This window comes from Gopherus flavomarginatus, chromosome 11, assembly GCF_025201925.1.
Source record: "Gopherus flavomarginatus isolate rGopFla2 chromosome 11, rGopFla2.mat.asm, whole genome shotgun sequence".
Lineage (NCBI taxonomy): Eukaryota > Metazoa > Chordata > Testudines > Testudinidae > Gopherus > Gopherus flavomarginatus.
The window spans coordinates 30,778,626-30,792,171 of NC_066627.1; the positions used below are offsets into that span (position 1 = coordinate 30,778,626).

The window sequence follows — 13,546 nt, forward strand, 5'->3', positions numbered from 1 at the left end:
CCAGTATTAGACTCACTGGGTCCCAGGGCAGAAAGCAAAAGCCCCACCATGCAGGGCTGAAGCCTGGGGTCCCACCACTCGAGGCTGAAGCCAAAGCCTGAGCAGCTTAATTTTCTGGGTGCCCCTGTGTTGTGAGGCCCTGAGCAATTGCCCTGCTCGCTAACCCATAACACTGGCCCTGGATTTTATATGCAGAAAAACAGTTGTGGCACAGGAGGGCTGTGGAGTTTTTATAGCATTTTGGGGGGCCTCAGAAAGAAAAAGGTTGAAAACCTTTGGCCTAGGGAACAGCCCTCCATGGCATCTTTGACACACCAATGTACTCTCATGGGAAATGAAAAGCAAGAATTTGTAACTGCACCTTTTTAAATAACAGGTGACTCTGCTCAATTCAAAATGGTGGCTGGTTACGGACTTTAGGTCCTCCCTGAGGTAGAAATGAGATTAAACCACATCAGATCCAGTTGTACTTTGCTATGTATGATCCTTAAGTTTTCTCCAGCTGACGTTTTGTGGAGGCTTGTATAAACCATTCCCCATCTTTTAGAAAGCAGGAAAATCTAGTCATATGTCTTCAAGGCTGCGCTCAAATCAGACCCCACCCAGTAGCTGCACCACTGTACCGTTATGTAGGGATCATTAATACCTATAGAGATAATGGTTATCTATTGAATAAGTGGTCCTATTAGTTGAAGCAGGACTCTCTTGAGTTCTAATTTTTGCTCTGCCACTTAGTTTGTGACTTTGGACAAGTTGCTAGGTGCTGACCCAACTACTGTTCATGTCATTGGGCAGTCATCTCAACGGACTTCTATTGGAATAGGATTAAGCCCCAGTGCTGCAAATTTCTAGGTACTTCCTGTAAGGTGCTATGTATCTCCAAGTCTCATTGCCTTCCACAGAAGCTAAAGAGCCTCAGCAATTCTGAGGAAGCACTTTGTAGAATAAAACCATTTGATCTTAATTTTTTTTTTTAAAAAAGAGAAGTTTGTTTGTGCTAATGCATGCCTACTTTGCTTATATGGTTACTGAAACTATGTGCACAAAATGGGTAACTGATGTACAAATGACTAGTTAAGACAGGAAGGTCCCAATCCAGCAGAGAGCACTTGAGAACATGTTTAATTTTAGGCATCTGTACAGACACACTTAGCCAATACGCTTAAAGGACATTAATGCACTCAAAGCAAATTGTGTTCTTAAATGATTTGATGGATTGAGATCATGCAATCTCTCAGATTATGTATTCAGTCATGGTAACTGAACATGGAAATTAGACACACTATATTTTAAAAATCACATGCTTAATGTCTGTAAATTGCTTTGAGGTCCTCACATTGAAGGGCCTATATAAGTTTAAAGTGCTATTTGTTCCTCTGTGTAATACATTACAGAATACTTAAGGAACTGGTTGTGGAGATCTCTGAGCCATCACCAATTATCTTTGAGAACTGGTGAAGGATAGAAGAGATCCCCAGAAGATTGGAAAAGGGCAAATATAGTACCTATCTATAAAAGGGGGAATAAGGACAACCTAGGGAATTATAGACCAGTCATCTTAACTTTGGTACTCAGAAAGATAATTGAACAAATAATCAATTTAAAAGCACCTATAAGCACCAAGAAGATAATAAGATGATAAATAACAGTCAAATGGCTTTGTCAAGAGCAAATCATGTCAAACCAACCTAATATCCTTTTGCAAGGTAACAAGCCTTGTGCATAGGGTGGGAGCAGTAGATATGATGTATCTCAACTTCAATAAGGTTTCAGAGCAGCAGCCATGTTAGTCTGTATCTGCAAAAAGAACAGGAGTACTTGTGGCACTTTAGAAACTAACAAATTTATTTGAGCATAATTTTTCATGGACTACAGTCTACTTCATCGAACACATAGGATGGAATATAGAGAGAGGAGATATATATATATATATGTAGTGTAGATTAACTTAGTCTAACGTGAGCGCACAACTGGTTGGAAAAGCGTACTAAGAGTAGTTATCAGTGGTTCACAATCAAGTTGGAAGGGCATTCTGAGTGGAGGTCCCACAGGGATCTGTCCCACTTCTGGTTCTATTCAGTATCTTCATAAATGATTTGAATAATGGCATAGGGCAGTGTTTCTCAAACTGGGGTCGCCGCTTGTGTAGGGAAAGCCTCTGGCGGGCCGGGCCGGTTTGTTTACCTGCCCCATCTGCAGGTCCCACCTATCGCCGCTCCCACTGGTTGTGGTTTGCTGCTCTGGGCCAATGGGAGCTGCTGGAAGTGGCGCGGGCCGAGGGACTTACTGGCCACCGCCTCTGCTTCCAGCAGCTCCCATTGGCTCAGAGCAGCAAACCACAGCCAGTGGGAGCTGCGATCGGACGGACCTGCGGACAGGGCAGGTAAACAAACTGGCCCGGCCTGCCAGGAGCTTTCCCCACACAAGCGGTGACCGCAGTTTCTCCTCAGCACTAATAAGACCTCTACTGCAGTATTGTGTCCAGTTCTGGGCACAATGCTTTGGGAAAGATGTGGACACATTGAAGAAAGTCCAGAGGAGAGCAACAAAAAATGATTAAAGGTCTAGAAAACATGACCTAGGAGGAAAGTGTGTAAAAACTGGGTTTGTTTAGTCTGGAGCAGAGAAGACAGGGGGCGGGACATGGTAACAGTCTTTGAGTACATAAAAGGTGGTTGTGAAGAGGAGGGTGATAAATTGTTCTCCTTAACCACTGAGGACAGGACAAGAAGTAATGTTCTTAAATTGCAGCAAGGGAGATTTAGATCAGACATTCAGGAAAACTTCCTAAGTGTAAGGATTGTTAAGCATTGGAACAAATTATCTAGGGAGGTTGTGGAATCTCCCTCACTGGAGGTTTCTGAGAATAGGTTAGACCAGCATCTGTCAGGGATGGTCTAGATCAGTGTTTCTCCACCTTTTTGATATCAGGGACTGGCTTGTTTCCTTCCTAAACTGCCTTAGAAAGATCTCAGGGACCAGCGCCAAGTCACGGACCAGTCATTGAGAAACACTGGGCTAGATAGTACTTAGTCCCGCCCCAGCGCAGTGGATTGGATTAGATGACCTATCAAGGCCTTTCCAGTTCCATGTTTCTATGATCTTTCCCACGTGGTGTATTCTTATTTGTTTTGCTATCTTTTGCGGATGGCAGATAAATAAATCTTCCTTTTCTTGTTTTTTGGCTTTGCACTCTTTTCCTGATGTTTCTATGGTAATGTGTAAATCTGATTCTCCATTATTTCTTTTAAGCATGTTATATAATTCTTATCATGCTGCCTCATTGTCTAGCTCTGGGACTCTTTCTTGGGTGATGGAAGAGATGAATGTCCACTAGTCAAAAACTAAACTAAAAAAAAAAAATCGATCCAGCTCATGGGAAAAAAATAGATTCTTTTTTAATCACTGCCATAACACTGTTTGATGCTAGTTCTTTGAAAGACTAGCCAATGGGCCCCTGAGAGGTATCTTATAATGTGTCTGTTGGATCAATTGGAAATGTATCGCAGGCCAGGAGAACAATACTAAACAAGCTCTTAAAGACCAGGTTAGACTGAGTGCAGAGGACATTTTTATTCATTTGCAGCCAGATTGCTTGGTAGTGTGTCCTCCCTGTGAAAAATGACACTCTGGCACCAAGCCACCAACTGCAAAACAACTTGGCTTGGAAGCTTCTGTATTTCTCAGCCCTGAGACTAGCTTCACAGAAGATGTCAGATCACTAGCTTCTCAGACTAAGGATGATAAAACATCTTCCTCCCTTAATGAGCATCTCCTCTCCTTCATGTAGAACAACGAGTTTTTTCCTAATACTTAGCTCTTCGGTAGAACCAGTGATGTTGCATAGTTCTCTCTAGTTAAAGCATTAGCTATGTGGCTAGGAATAACCTCATCCAGTAGCAATGTGTGTGCAGGCCTCCCATTCTTAGCACCGTGTAGAGGGTTTGCAGCCTTTTAGCTCTCCTCTTCCCATTTCTTTCTTCAGGCCTCCTTTGGAGTTTCTAGGGTGATATTTTCAAAGGGATCCGAGTGATGTAGGAGCACAACTGACTTTCCTGGAGATTGGAACTATCACAACTCTGAAAGCTGCCGTCTTGGCTCACACAGCCCAAACTGAATTGGAGATCAGCAGCACTAGACACCAGAGCCTCTACAGCTTGAGCTAAACAGCCAGACTTTGTAGCTGAGAGCTGCAACATCCTTTATGGATGGGGCACAGAGGGTGGCACATAACACACACTGGCCAGTGGATTACACTACTGATAGGAATCACTGCCCCTTGCCAAAACTGTCTTGATAGCCAGCTGCCAAGATCTGAGCTCTGTAAGGATGGGATGAAACAGAGAGAGGGGAGAAGAGTTTTTCCTCTTAAGGTATGTCTGCACTTGTAGCTGGGAGTGTGATTGCCAAATCACACAGATATACTTGCGCTAGCTCTCACTGAGCCAGTGCACTAATGTAGTAGCATAGATGGGGTACCATGAGCAGTGGCAAGTGCCAGAACAGGCCAGCTGTGCTGAGCACAAACCCACCCATGGTACATATGTATCACAGTTAACCCACGTCACCTCTGCTGCTGCCTGTGCTACCTCGACTACACTACTATTTGTAGCATGCTAGCTCAATGAGAACTAGCGTGAGTATGTGTACAAGAGCTGGGACCCACACCCCTAGCTCCAAATGTAGACATAGCCTTAGAAGGATAATCGTTTAACTCTTCATTCTGTAGGCAGCCGGGACACATTATGTGAGTTAAGTGTCGTGCTGACTGACTGGTGAGAACTATAATGATATATAGCAGCTACCACTGGGCACCAGGAAAAATCAAAGGAAAATCCTGGACCTGGATTTTGTTGCCCACTAGAACTTGATTCTGACTCTGCCTATGACATTGGGAAGTGGGTATTTCAGTAATCAAATAACAGCTTCTTTCTGCGATAAGGCCATTATCTTGTTTCCAGCTGTGATGCAGTGCGACATGCATAGTAGGGCTTGTCAGGATTCATCGTCAGTCCTAGTTCAATGTTAATAAGTCCTTAATCAAGTCATCCAGGATGTCACATTCAACATATGAACATTATGCAATGGTAAGCGGTATCCACATCATATCTAAAGTCAGTGCTTGCCAACAAAACATCCTTCACATTCTGAAACTAACCTATCCAAGCTTTCAGAATCAATCATAAATTGGCTGGCTACATACACTATTACTCTGTGACTATGGATAGTATAATATACACCATACACAGTCATTCATTCTCACATTGCTTATCTGTTACTTATTTTCTGTGCCTAATTAACTTTTGCTTTAAAATAATACTGTACAGTGTTGGCACAATCACTTTAAACCAAGGTTGGCACTTTAAATCCAGATAGAAATGAACTGAAACCTAAAACCAGTTGTCCTTATTCTAATCTATTTGTGATTCGCAAGGGGAGGTTCAAGCCAAGCAGCTGTGGTGGAGAGAAATTGGAAGCTTTCCAGAGGGGCTAGGTGTGTGATCAGAACCTACAGCTCATAGTAATCTTCAGAAACGAAGGCACAGGAGTAAGTGCTGAAATTGTGGCTACAGGATTTGGATTTTGTAAGTCTTTTCCATTTGAAAAAGAGCAGAGGGAACTATAGTGAGCCCACTTTAAGTATTTTCTCCTGCTATTTGAACCAAATCCAAAACAGTGTCACCTCTTCTTATGAGTTTGTCTTTCTACATTACATTTATACATTGTATAATATAACCCTAAATACAGCATATAGATACATACATGTACTGTATTCTTGAAGGATGTCAGTTCCTTCCAGGGCTGGTTAAAAGAAAAGAGGAGGGGATACTTGTTGGTGGAAAGCTTCAATTTATTGACATTAAAATAATTTTGATTCGACTCTAATGGAATCGGGGGGGAAAAGTTTTGGGCGGGGAGTTGGTCTCTTTTTTCCCCACTGGAGATGAGCGACCGGGGGAAAATCCCCCCACAAACCCTCCACATTTTTCACTTCAATTTCAAAAGTTGATTCAAATCAAAATGAAAACTTTTAATCGGTTGAAAAACTCAGAAACATTTGCTGTGAAAATTTCTGTTGACTGAAAAGCCATGTCTCATTGGAAAAAATGTTAAGGAAAAATTGTCAATCAGCCCTAATGGAGACTGGAAGAATGAAACTATGGGCTATTATGAGGAGTCTTGTGTGTATGGGAGACAGAACTGTTATAGGATCTGGATCTAGTTTATGGAAATTACTCCTGCAAGAAAAAAGAGTCATCATGGACCTCATCCTATTCAGAATCAAATGCAAGAACTCATTTCTTTGACTTACTGTTACCTACAGAAGTTAAACACCCTCCCCCCTTAACTCGCCATTCAACAATATATCCCTCCCCCGCCCTGAATTACTCAAGCTCTATATCTCTAGGAAGAATTAATTTTATTTCCATGTTTAAATATATGGCAGGTGCTTCTATATTTATGATAATGGGGGCCCCATAAAATTACATAGACAGACAGGTAGGTGTTAAATTTGCCTTGGTAATTTCAAGTATGAATTTCCAAACTGTTCGTGGGTTTCATACTTTTAACCTAAAATTCCATCGATATGGTTCTTTCTTTGACATGTATCACAATGCAGAATTAGTGGATTAGAGATGTTTAAATCAATGAAGTGATTATGTATCTGGATGGATCATCCCTGTGTACTTTAAAATCTCTTAAGTAGATTTTATTTAATTCTTGTAACTGTTATCTTTTTCTAAAAAGAAGAAAAAAGCCCTTTTAAATATTTTTCATTAACATATATTAATGTGTGTGTAACAGCTGTAAGTATGTTTTAATTTAATTTAGCTTTAACAGCAACATTTTTCCATGTTTAATTAAATGCCAGTTTGTTATTAAGAAAATATTTCTTGAAGTTGAACTGGATAGTAGATACGTATCTATCACATCGTGGTGAAACCGTGTTAAATAATGTTTTAATTGCAGTTTATTTTCAATTACCATCCATTAAGCATGTTATTAAATCTAAATTACCTACTTATGAAAAGAAGGGATTGTGAATGGAAATAGCTACAGATCCTTCACTACAGCATTGCTATTGGGAAACTATCATTTGAAGTGCTTATTCTAAAAGTTTGACCTATTCTGGTTATATCTAACACTGCTCAACAATCTAGGCTCCACCCCTTTTTAAACAAAATAACAGGAGTCTGAGCCAATCAGCAGACATGAGAGCAAAATAAAGTATGAAAACTGGTGATAAAGCAGCTCTTTGGCCAAGGAAGCAAGGATCCAGCAGGGGAGGAAGCTGTAGCAAGGAGGGAACAAAGGCAGAGAAAATCCAAATTAAACAAGAAATTGAAACCAATTATCTAAATTAAAAGAAGCAGAGGAGAAAGACTGGTGGCCTGAAGGGCACACAGGGATACAACTAATGAGATACAGAGCTTTTCCCTATTAGTTCATCATTACAAGTCTGGCCCAGGTCAGTAGTTGTTACCATCTGATGACTGAGTGATGGCTCCGATGTGAAATGAGCAGGTAGGCTCAGTCTACATCATTAATGGAACTGCTGTTGGCAGCAGAGAGGACAAAGCTAAATGGGCCACTGACCCCTTTTTCCCCTAGAGGTCAGGGTTGAGGCACGTTTGAGACACGCCTGGGCAATACCCAGAGATATCAATTCAGCTCTTTTTAAATTTATTTAAAAAATAGAGCTGTTCAAAAAACTGGGAAGGAGGAGGAGGAATTGCAGAAATGTTCATAAAAATGTACACCCCCTTATTTTTTGTCAAAAAGGAGAAAAGCTGGGGGGGGGCATCTGATAGAGTACGTTTGACACAACTAGTGAGCAGATAAAGGAGACAGAGGAGGACTGGGGTCAGAAAGGCCAGGGTAAGATTTCTGCTGGCCCCTACACTCACTAGAGGACCAGTGGCAGAGCCCTGCCACTTCCTGACGCTGCCAGAGCTCTAATGGAAGGATTAACATGGTGATGGCCCCTTGGACAGTACTTTGGAGTGAGAGCACTAAGGAGATGCCTACATGTTGAAGATGGTTGATCCAGCTTGAACTGTTACAAGCTCAAGGCCACGTGGAGTAGTGCTTTGTACAGTATGTATAACTCCTGCTCTCTTCGGCTTTTATTTCTCCTCTTACACTGGTTACATCAGTATCTCCATTGACTACTGTTTACCGTGTAGCTCAAATCTGAGTCAGGTCCTTCTTCTCTTCTCTTCTCTTCTCTTCTCTTCATGAATTGTGTTTCAAAACCTTCTGCACCAGATCTTACTTTGATTTGCCAAAGTGATTTGGTTGCTGCTGTAGCTTTCCACAAGTTGATATCTGTGTCACAGAAATCAAGGTTTTTTTCTTGATATCTCTGCTTCTATCTTTTCCTCATAAAAAATTAGTTATACAACATTTGGTGTGACATTTTCATCGGTGCCTTCTCTGAAGCAGCTGTTTATAGTCCAGCGCAGTGGTGCTTTTATGTGAATTGCTTCATTTTCACTTTGCATCCTCTTTGCAAAATCTTGTGATTCATGAGAGTATCTTGCTTCTTCATTTGTCAAATGGCTCAATGAAATTTTGCTAGTTCTTTGATATACCAGCAATAACTTCCCCATGTTTCAAAGTTTTGGAATAGTGTGGAGATCACTGTAGCATCATAAGCATGACTTTTGGCTGACAGGTGATCTCAGTGGACTGTAAACTTCAGCAAAAGGTTGGGGAAGATATCTACCAGACTCTGATTCATCCAGAGGACAGAGCACATAGTACCCAATCACTAGAAAGCTGGAGGAGACCCATAACTTCCTTGTCTCTAGATCAGTAGTTCTCAACCACTTCCATAGTGTGACCCCAAGATATATGAGAAAATAAAGAAAATCTTCACTTTAGAGCAATATCCAGCAGTAGAACCATGGGTAAGGGTTTGTGCAAAGCCACTTGTGGAAATCCATATTTCCTGAAGTAATGGTCTATGAAATGGGTTCTCAACCCTCTTAAGGCTATTTGACACACAAGGGAGGGTGGTTTGAGAACCCATGTCGTAGATGGTTAGCTCTGGCAATATAATTTCCACAAGTGGCTTTGCACTTTGCATCTGCATGGTGCTGTTGGGTATTGCCTTAGAGTAAGATTACTTACTGTTCATGACTCTAAGTGATTTTCTAATCACCTATAATTTATTTTTATTGACTGCTTTTTGTCAACAATACATAGTCAGATCCTTCAGCCATTTTTGAGTTATTTCTGATCTAAAAAGTATTTTTAGTGCAAATATTTATCTGTTTATCAATAACTCAAAGCTAGTTGAAATCTGAAGTCACTGAAAAACATATTCACAATGGTTCTTAGATGAGAGAGGTTTTCAGCCTAAAAGGAAAAAGTTATGACTAAGTGAAAACAGAGATTTATAATGGAAATTCTGTTGCAACGTTAACTGTAGTGCACACTACCTTGAACACTATAGCATTGTCCAATTACTTCAGCTACGTGGCACAATGTATTTTATACACACTGACAAACATTGGGAAATACACTATATTTCCTATGAGAAGATTGACTATGAATCCCCGAGTCTCTACTTTCATGTGGAAGGACATATACTTTAGGCACACAACTGGACATCTAATTTCCATGCCCAATTATCACGATACACACAAATCAGGTAACTGCACGTGCAAATGCCTCTATTATTTCAGCCATTAGTGCATATAATGACCCCATTTGGCTATGAATAAGGCAGGCAATTATGTTTGCTTTTTGCATGTGCTATTGAATGCTTTTAATTGTATGAGAATCTGTCTGTCTGCTGGTTAGTCTTTGATGTGAGGTATAATAAATATTGTGGAGCTTTAAAAGGGAGCATGAACATATTTGTCTGATGTATATAGACAGAGTCAAGGGACCTTGCTTTTGCTCATGGTCCTGGCTGTGTGAAACATTCTTCATATGGATGCTATAATTACCATTACATTTTGACCTGTGTTTCAGAATCATTATTGTTGCCTTTATGTATGCTTGTAAGTCCTTGTGGTAGCTCAATGCCTCAGATCTACTTATGCTGGCTGCATTGTTTTTGTTATTTTTCTCGTTTTGATATTGCCTTATTGCCTTCTGCCACACCACCTTCCCTCTCTGTCCCAGAAATGGGTCAAACAAGTTCAGAAGACTATAAATTGGGAGGATAGTCTCCTCTTAGCATCACTACCCTGCAATGCTGGATTGGGAAATTTTCCCTATAGGAGTTTGTCTTAATTAAAGGCTTCATTCTGTCTTGGCTAGATGAACACAGGAGCCCCCATGCTGCTATCTGAAATTTACAATCTATTTTCTTTTTACGCAAAGATATTAAAGCGGAAAAGAAGAAAGGATCAAAGGTACCATAATGTTTCTATAAACAAAAACAATATAGTTTGTTTTTCCTTGGGTCTATTTTATTTCAAACAAGTCTTGTAGGCACATTAGGCTCAGATTTCATTATATTGACAAATCACCAGCTGGCAACAAAATCACATATGTTTGAGTAAGTAAAATAGTTTAGAAGTTGAATGAGAGAGTGGCAGATGATTTAAAGAATTGTATTGACTACTGTACATTCTGTATCTATCTAGCTGTCTATGGATTTATATCATGCTTTCATCACTGAAGTATCTGATCAAGATGGGCCAAAGTCACCAAGTTGGGATCCACATTTGGATCTGAACTTTCAGAGATGTTTGAATCGAGGACTTAGACTGAGGCCCATCTCCAATACAGAGGGCATTATCCGTGTTCTGTATGGACTGGTGAGAACTGCATCAGCTACAAAAATAATCCACAAATCCCCCTAAACTGGATATTAGTTTGAGGTTTTGCTGCCTTTCAGTGAATTCACAGGAAAAGATATAATTCCCTGGAAGCACAGCCAAAAGCCTTCATTTTTGGTTTATTCATCAAAGGATGAATAATTCACTCCAAATTACTCAAACATAGGTGTAACTGCTATGATGACTGATGTTTTTATGAGTCATATTTTTCCTCTATTCCCCGTATGCTCTTTGAGGGCAAAATCATGGTCCCTTTGAAAGCAATGTAGGTTTGCAATGGACTTCAAGGCTCTTGCCTTGTCTTTTCAGTGTATTCTGAAACCAGCGGGTAATGAAACCTCAGAATGCCTTGATTTGTTTTTAAGGTCAATATGCCTGTCTAGCTCCCCACCATTTTAGATTGAAACTGCAATCATGTCCTTGGTATAGGGCATTTCTTGGGAAATAATGACCGGCTGGAATCTCCTTAAATTATCAACTCCTCCAGGCCCAGAAAATGTCCGGTCTCTCAGTCATTATTAAATTAAAAAACAAATGGTAAATGAACATCTATACATTTTTAAGGGGTCTATAAAGTCAAGGCTCAATCAGCATCTTCATTAGATGATTAATGGGAAAAGATTTCCCCAAGTCTGCACTTGAATTTCAAAGAGAATTGACTTTGGCCATGTTCATGTCCCTTTTGTGGTAGCTGTGCAAGAATGTTTGAGTGGTCAAGTTTTACTTACCCAGATCCTCATGGAAAGGACATTTTAATCTCACAGATTTCTAATATGGGATGGAATACTGTTTGACACAATAAGGGACTAGAATCCCCCAACTCCCTTGCCAGAGTCCTGGCCCAGAAGCAAATTTGAATTAGACAAGGATCTGCCCTGACTGTTTGCAAACAGGAATGGGCATGCATGTGTAGTTGCTTAAATTCTGCCCCCTGCCAATGATTCCTACGGTAGCTTAATTAATGACTGATGTGCAAAGATGTCAGGAACAAAATGTTTGGGGCTAAGGCAAGAAAAGGTTTCATTTTTTTAAAAACCTTTATGTGCTGTCTCTCCCTAAACTGCACCCTCTTCATGAAAGACTGAAATACTAATTGGCTTCTTCAGACTCTTTCGGGCTATGAATTATGCTGTCCAACCTGGGGACAGACTCCCTCCCCCAAGTCCTTTCCTTAGGTGCTGAAAAGATCACCCACACTTTTGGGGGAGTAATAATGAAGTGAAGTGGCTCAATGAGCATTATATCTGTGCCCATCTTGGCTGAGCACATGATGTTTTCCCCAGGACACAGGCAGTATACACAGTACTTTTTGCCCCATACAAAATCATCTGCATGGGAAGATAAACTGGGAGTTAACAAGGGTCAGGTTTATGACAGAGAAGGAAGACTGCTAATGACCATTATCTATCCCACAGGTTTAACTTCATTACTTTTGCATTACACTCTTAATGCCCAAAGCAATAAGCAAACTGAGTCTGGTTGAACTGTAGTAACCTAATCTTCTTTCATAAAAAAAAAAAGAGGGGAGAGCAGAGTCATTTGAAGTTCCCTTTATTTTATCTTTCTCTTCTCCACCCCCCACCTCCCTGCCTGTATTAGCCATTAACTTGATGTCACTTTGTCTTTCTTGTATTGCAGTGCATAACTCACTCAATCAGCATCTTTGTTTGTTTGTTTTGGTTAAGGTCAAAAGTGTAGTATAATTGAAATTGTCTGGCTGACTAGGGCTTTGTTTAAAAAGAGTTTCTTCTGATCAGGGCAGAGTTTCGATATCTCATGCAGTAGAGGGTAGGCAGTAAGGGCTTGTTTCAGGCCTGGACATTCCCCTGTGCCCCAAACCAGACCCTGAACCTAAACTTTTTGAATTTCAGACTCTCCAAGAGTGATGAGAGGGCAATTTGAAACCCCAAATTTGTACCTGCCCCTCCAGCTGTAGCCCCAGTGAATCAGATCCCAAGCTAGAAGGAACATATTTTCCGGTTCCTATTTGGATGTGGTCAAACTCTTGCAAAAACTGTTTTAAAATTCTCATGGCTAATAGATCTAATCCTGACTGTAGGCCTGATTCAGCCTTGATTTTAAGTCTTTTAAACATGACCCAGATTAGATCCTAATCCAAAATCCCCTCCTCAGCACATCCTGAATTTAAAGGAATGTTGTTAACTGTTATGGCCACAAATTAGTCCCACTGTATCTGCGAACAGTTCTAATCTAGTGAAAAAAGAAATGACACCAGAATATAATTAAATGAAATAAATAATTCAGAACAGCTAGGTTCAATATTTCCTTTCCTGTTTTTTTTTTTAACCTCCTACTGTGTCACCAAGAAAATAATAAAATAGCCTCTGCTCGTGTGTGACGCTGAGATATTTTTAGAAAGAGCCATCCGGGCAGCAGAGGGAGCATAAGTTACAGAGCCTAACAAATGTTGTCTCCAGACCGGACAACCTCAGAAAGTTTTTGACAAACAGTGATGCAAACAGCCCCTTGCTTTGCTGGCTTGGCCTCCAACAGAAACAGAGGGAAAGAATCAGTGTTTGCTGCGAAGGGGTAAACCACTGCCTGAGAGGGGAAGAAACATTATTTTACTGCTTCTGGGCTATAGCTATCAAGGTGATAGGTGCCTTAGATAGAGAAGTAGATAGATAGAACAAAATAATGTTATAAACAAGGGGGAGTTAAGTAATGAAAGTGAAAACCTAATGCAATATAAGATATTACCATAATCCAATATTATATGGTAA

The 13,546-nt window shown here is 40.5% G+C and overlaps 1 protein-coding gene across 1 annotated transcript in view; it reads left to right on the forward strand.

Moving 5' to 3' along the window:
• LOC127030734 (uncharacterized) overlaps positions 1–13,546 on the forward strand; it is a 790,790-nt gene that overhangs the window by 594,375 nt on the left and 182,869 nt on the right. The window lies entirely within an intron of this gene.